The following is a 7888-nucleotide window of genomic DNA, read 5'->3' as shown; positions in this document are numbered from 1 at the left end:
CATTTACGCTCTTATCTATCTATACTATCTATATTATATTATAAAACATGTTAAACAGTTATTATTGAATTTTTAAGAGATATAAATTTTGATCTATTATGTACAATTTGTAAACCTTTACAACCTCCACGTCAACATGTTATTAAAAATAAAATTATTTTTATTATTAAATTATACTTTATACTTTTATAATTAGTTATTTAATTTACTTTATATCTCTTCTTTTCCTATTTTTCATATTACACCTTCTCATATTAACATATGTAATTATATATTAACAAAATATATTTAAAAACGTTTATTTTTTTATAAATTATACCATTATAATCGTCTCTTCAATACCTTTAAAATGAACCCAATATCGAATATTATTGAATTTAATAATATTATTAAATATGATAAATGTGTACTGATGTTTTTTAGTATCTTAATTTTTTATTTTTTATTTTCCATTTTACACCCTTATCTATCTATATTATATTATTTATTGTTGTTGTTGAATTTTAACCGTCATCTATGCATTATTTACAAGTTTCTAACAGTCCCCACTCCATCGTCCCCTTCCTTTCCGACTTTCCCCACAATTCTTTTCCCACTACCTTGAATTACTGTCCACGTTCCATTGTCCATGAAGCAATCAATCAAAAGGAAAACTATATAACTCTCAACTTTGGGATATAATCGGCCATCTGGATACAAATTTTGAAACCAAAATTAGGAAAAGGGACATCTATCCCCTCCAACCTTTCTCTTCCGCCATGGAAATCACTCCATACACCATCGTCACTAAACCATAATCATGCTCCAAAACGCTGGTCTTGAAAGCCCATCCCCACGCCCAAATCCACCAGACATATCTTCACGACACGCCTCTATTCCAATCCACCGTCTCACGCAACCTCCGCCATTTCAATATTTCAATTTTCGTCCTCCATCTCACCATTTTTTTCTTTTACCTTCACCGCTGTTATTTTATAAGAAATTCATCAAAAAACATAACAAAATTACACCTCTATAGCTTCATTATTGGCGCTCATGCAACCATCGTTTTGTATTCATTCTTCGAAATAGGAGCTTCTATTTGGGAATATTTTAGAGGTTCCACCATTTTTCCAGAGTTTTCAAAACTCTGTTTTGGTTTCGGCCATGATCAGGTTCTCATTTTTCGCTTTCAGCATGGTTACGGTTATCTCGGGTTGCGTTCCGGAAAAAGTAGCCAATTTTCCCATATAGAATCAATGTTTGCATCTGTAAAACGTCAAATACCTGAATCCAACGGCGTTTTGTATAGGTGTTTGCCAACTTGATGATACTGGCGAGATCGATGGAGACGTAGCTTGCCAGACAAATGAGAGGGATTCCCACGTGTACGACCAATAACTCATTAAAAGACTTGCAGGTTCACACAACAGGAAACGAGTTTGTTCTAATCGATGTAGATGAAGTTGGAAAACTAAGTCAAAAATTCTTTCTTAAATTTCTCAAAATCACAATTGAGTTATCTATGCTTGTCTTAATTCTCTTCTCGGTTATTCGTTTTCTTTTATCTAGATTTATGCCTTTGGATAACTTAATTTCAGTTCTTGGTATCAAAATTTTGGTTTCAAGATGGGAAGTTCAATCTTTTCTGTATTAGTTTATGTCGGTGGCTTACACTATAATATAATAAACTATCTCTGTTATTAGAAGTGGCTATTATCTCCATTTTGGTTTTAAGTTTATCCATATCTCAAATGTTACTATTTGATGTTCTTATGTCATCCTTCATGTTATCGTTCTTGGATAAAGACTCATTTTCTTATTTGTATAAATCATGTATAAATTCAAATCACACATTAAAAAAGGGCAAAATGTGCGAAATAGCAACATACTTTTACAAATTTCCTTATTATAACATTCTACTTTCAGTTTTTCTTATTACAACAATGTACTTTCAAAATATTTTTATTAGGACATTATACTTTAAAAACATTTACCCGTTATAGCATTGAGTAACTTTTTAAATTAAATTTACCCATTATATTGGGTTTCTTTGCCACTTCATCATCCACGTAGGCTGTCTACATGTACAATAGTGCTGACATGACATTTTTTATTATAGCATTGTACTTTCAAAATTATTTTATTATAGCATCACCACTTTTACTTACAACATTATAATTATAATTTTATTATTTTTATCATTTAAACATTGTAAATTAATCAAATATATTTACTAAAAACTATAATATAGAATTTAAACATGTTTACAAAAAATCACTATTTCACTAATAAAAATATTCGTAAAAAACCATTCATTCATCAAGTTTATCGTAAATTTCAATACTTACTTTGTAATGCCAAAAACTAAACAAGTGGACATCTTTTAAAAAAAAACCACTCTATTCACATTCGTCTAAAAATGTTATTTAATCAAGTGGAACCACCTTGTCACAACTACTACCTTCTCCATATTTCTCAACAGTATTTTTCCGTAGATTGTTCAAAGTTATCCTTTCACTTTGCCTCCTTTTTTTCGGGATGGGCTTTGGTCGTGACTCCACTTGAGATGGTTCCTATTCAAATTCGTGAACAAATTAGTATGCAATTGATATATAAAATTTGTATGAAACTCGAAGATTTTGCATTACTTTTTTAACACCCTTTTGTGAACCCATTCCGCCTCGTGTACCCCCTTCACTGCTTTGTCTACGAAAATTAATCCTAGGTCTGCCTGGTGGTCTGACATCTTTCAATGGTGCATTTTTTTTCTCATTCTTGCATGATCTACTGTTATGACCTGCTTCATTACACTTTGTGCATGTCATTCTTCTTCCTTGTCTTCCAATCTGTCCTGTTGAAGTCAATAATCTTTCCATTGCATCCCTTCTTCTTTTAAGTTTTGGCCTTCCAGACAATCTTTTTACAACGGCGGCAAGGGGCTGATGTGATTGGTTTTCCACCACATTTTGATTTCGTTTAAAGGTCTTAAATGATGAGTGTATGACTGAATAAACATGCTTTTCCTGAAACAGTCTAGAACATAACTTTCTGGAATCTTGTTTACGTACAAGATCGTAGCCATAGCATGGGCACAAGGCAAACCCGATAGTTGCTAATAGCTTAGTGTGGTCATTCCTTTCAAACCATATTTGGTAACCATTGGCTAATGCATAATTTGTTATGCATTCTTTGAGTTGTGTTGGGCTTTCATATCTCTCACCTAGTATAGGTTTCATGATCTTCCAATGTGTTTTTGGATTATGAATTGGATATTTTCGACCTTCTTCTGTGAGATCATGCTCTTCATCATCATTATTTATATTGGTCTCAACAATATTATCTCTTTTTAACTCCCCATTAAGATCATTTAAAAACTTTTCATGCTCAAAAGCCATCAAATCTTCTTCTCTCATATTATCATGCTCTTCTCCAATATATTCTTGTGTCACTAAACCATGCACAATTGTTTTTTTTGTCTAAATTCAATTATTTCATCTTCACCTTCGGATGTGTGATCTAAAGAAGAAGCATCAGAAACATCATCATCATCACTAGATGAACTATCACTATCATTGTCATTACCATCTTGTCTCAAGTACTTTGTTAAGTCTTCAACAAAATCATCTAAATACACATCAATTATCTTCTTACTTTTGAGTCCATATTCAATAAAACTCTTAAAATCCACATTACATTTAAGCTTTCTTAAACTATTTTCTAACCCCTTACCAGGTTTACAAAAATATAACAATAGTAGTGAATGCAATTAAAGTACTTTGGAATTGAGAATAATTGGAAAAAAAAAGAATACAAGGCTTCGAGTTTAGAGTGTCTAAAGCAAAATAATTCTAGAAAGCAAGTAAATAAGCAAGTTGCAAAGACCCAAGTGTAAAATATGATGATACTAAAATGAAGACTTCCAAATGTTATAATATAATATAATTGGTAGGAAACTTAGGGGTCGTTTACCAAACATTTACTCGGGTAAGACTTACCGAGTCATATTACCTTATTGGATGAATATGGTAAGGACCAAAAATCTTACCCGGTAAGAGGAATACAAGGACCGAGAGTCTTATCTGGTAAGTGAGGACGACTCCTCTTACCATGATAAGCGTTTACTGGGTAAATTGTTGCAAACAATGCCGTTTTAGTGGACTAAAGTCTTACCCGGTAAGTGGTAGTGTTAAATTTTACCGGTAAGCATTTACCGGATAAGTGTTTGATAAATTTTACCCTAGTTTTACTATTAAAACAATTAATTTTACGAAAAAATGCTAAGATCCTCATTTGGGCTCTATCATTACATCAGTTGATCTGCTAGTAATGATAGACTCAATAGGTAGGTGACGTTCACCAATTACATTACAAGTGCAATTCTTAGATCCTTATGGGACCCATGGCAACTAGTGACCGAGCAACTAGTGTCAAGCTGGCATGTTTAGTCCCATCCTTGCCTCGAGTCAAGGTCTCACCCGCTCAACTCGATTAAGTCATCCAATTTGAAATCGTGTAAAAATAGATCTAGGTCTCACGCTTAGACAATAATTACCTCGGAATTACAATTCAACTCACGTCTCAYGTGAATGTGAAAAGTAGAAGCGAGTGATTTCAAACTGATTGGACGGCACGACTTAAAATTGTGACGGGTATAGTTTTGATAAAAGCGTGTCAAAAAAATGTACGAAAGAAGCATGCATTCTTCATTCGTAGCATGAGTTAAAAAAAACTTATTTTGCAAGTTATAATATGCAAGATATGAATAACAATGCAACATAAACAATCACACAACCATAAAATGTGTAAAACCTCAACCGATGAAAAAAAAAACTTATGTTTAGTCTCATGAGCCATCACGACGGACCAAGAGGGCAACTAAGGACGGGCCAACATAAACCCAATAGACTCCCACTTGCTCCAAGACAATCAAGAGAAAGTAGAATCCATATGAACATGCGAACACCAAAATTTTCTGGAAAAACGTAGCAGCTTCGGGGCCCGAAAAACCATAGGAGTCTTCCCCAATTGAAGCATCCATCTACAAATTTGTGCTCCTATGTCTTATGGAACTTCAGCAAAAAGAATCACCACAATCCGAATCGCCAAACTCCAAGAAACACAGTTTTCGTGTCGGCTGTCCAACAGTGACGAAAATTGTTTTCCTTCTTTAACTTCATCGTCATTCCATGCCGAGCAAAGATTACAATTTTGAAATAAAATACATTTATTCTACTACAAAACTAAGTAAAAACAAATGCCCAAACAATGGCAACAAGTGATGATAAAGGAAATAATAAATGCCAAAACAAAGGCACCCAAAAAACAAAACATTCCATAAAACGACAACCAAGAGACAAAGCATACAAACGGTCAAGGTTTTCATCGGTTTTGCACATTCACATAATAATACAATATTACAAGAGTGTTGGCTTGGTCCATGGAAAAAATGCAGGTTTTACCATAGATCTAAAACACTTACTATAAGAAATAAAACAAGCCAACAAAACGAAGAAAAATTACAATAATTAATCTACAATTAGTATATGTAACTAGTGGCTTTAAGAGTCTAAAAATACATTATTTAAAGACCTCTTGGGGTCGGAAAAAATTAAAAAAAAATCAGCCTTAGGGCTGTGATTTTCAAACCAAAAAGAACAAACGAAATCGAATCGATTTTTGCCATTTTTACATATACACGTTAATCAAAAGGCACATACGATGGCTCTGATACCACTGTTGTCTGTTGGTGATTATAATAAAAAAAGAACATATAAAAGTATATAAAAACGCAGCGGAAATAATCACCAAAACCGGATCAACRTATTGCCAAAAGATTAAACGATAAAACAAATAACGATATACCTTTGTAGCGTGATTTGTAGATGAAAGACCGTGTTCACTTGCAAGGCTTTGAAACCAAGTATTCTAAAGGGAATACCTCTAGAGTAGTCCACACTACATGTCCTCGATCACCACCGGATACTAGTCCTCATAGTAACGGACCTTTTTTACATGAAGAACGAGTAAGAAGATGAAAAACCGAAAAACCCTAGGAAACCCTAGGGTGGGCGTCGTATTTAGAGGGAGAGGGGAGGAAGAAGAGTTATCTTTTCATTAGGTTAATTACTATATTTATATATGATTAACCCTAATGCTTCCTTGGGCTTTTCATTCTAACTCTTCATGGGCTTAGGATTTAATTAATTATAATGGGCTTGCCATTAACTTACTCCAATCCCAAATTATTAAGTCATACTTAATGATTAGGTCCCATGTAAATACCCCACGTTACTAAGATAATATATATAATATAAATACAATAAAATATATTATATTAAATGATGTCTCAGTGTATATCTATGTGAACCTATAGACTCACGTATGTCTAACCATATAATTATTTATTATGACACGAGTATATTCCAACACAAAGTTGGCAAAAAGTCAAGTAGCCTTAATTTTCATACATCCCCTGCAGCTTATTCTCACAGAAATCCCTAGCTTCACAATCCTCAAGGATTTCACAGGAAAGACCAAAGTGGATCAGAATGGTTTCAATGCTCAATTGAAACATAAATTCAACAAAATAATGACTTAAAAAAAAGTGTAAAATCAAAGATTAAAAGACTTAATTAGTTAATCAAAGATATAGGGACAAATTCAAATTTTTTTTTTCAAATAGTGACATCATTTGATCATAAGAAAAAAATATAGGGAAAAAAATTTCAAACGGTGACACCATTTGACTATAAGAAACAAATATACGGAATTTTTTGTAAACGGTGACACCATTTGACTAAGAAAATGACATTAACAGGATTCGAACTTGGGTCTGGGGGTGGAATAAAAGCTTTGCAAACCAACTCTACCAAATAAAACTTGTTCTCGTTGTAGTTTCAAAATACGTAGGGTGACACACAACAAATTTATACAGTTGCACCGTTCACGAAACCTAATTTTTGTACCCTTCAACAGAGAAATAATACGATGGCACATGCCACCTATACCACATAGTTGGGTCCGTCCAGACTTAGATATGACTTAAAAAAGTGTAAAATCAAAGACTAAAAGACTCATTTGGTTAATATGGGCAAACAAAAAGATCTATAAAGGATAAAAAAATAGTGTTTTAGGGTCAATAAATCAACTGTAACATCCTCATTTTTTTTTTTTTTGAGAATGTTACGTAATCTGAAACAAATTCCTAAATAAATACTCCAAAGACGGCTAAAATAAAACCGTTTAAACCGTTTACAGCGGAAGCCTTTGAATCAACCAAAAATTAACTTAAGTTCTAACCCACCCCATACCGGGTTAGATTACAATAGATTAGTACAATGCTGCTAGGCAAAAACTAAAGATAAGATAACAATCTAGTAACTCTCTACGCGAGTCCCTTGCCCTTATCCAACTTCGAACTTCCTGGCCCTGAGATGCATACTATAGTCAGCTTATAAAGCTCAGTGAGTTCATGGTTTGCGTGAGTAAAGATCATTTCACATCATACATATCAACTTGTAAACTTTGTGCCAGATAGTATGCATTTTCTGAAAAACATGCAATACCGAAGGAAACATATATCTGTAAGACACTGAACATACGAGATCTCATATAACGTTTAACCGGGTATGGGTCATTTAGTCACAACACACCCTGGGTTAGATATTTCAATCTTAATTGGTCACCCACTTGTCCGGATAGTGTTTTATACTGGTCGTGACTTACTGGTCAAGTGCCCACCCTTAAATCATCAAACTTTTAGTATGGATTAGCATGCTAGAGTTATTTGAAAACTGATTAAACAYRTAGYACGTAASCATTCATAAAATAGCATGCATGTAAAATATATCATAACATGCACGTAAACTGAAACATCATGCATACATACACATCATCAGAAATTCAT

This window comes from Cynara cardunculus, assembly GCF_001531365.2.
Source record: "Cynara cardunculus var. scolymus isolate 2C chromosome LG 5, CcrdV1, whole genome shotgun sequence".
NCBI classification, from domain to species: Eukaryota; Viridiplantae; Streptophyta; class Magnoliopsida; order Asterales; family Asteraceae; genus Cynara; species Cynara cardunculus.
Note: the sequence above shows the minus strand (reverse complement) of the source record.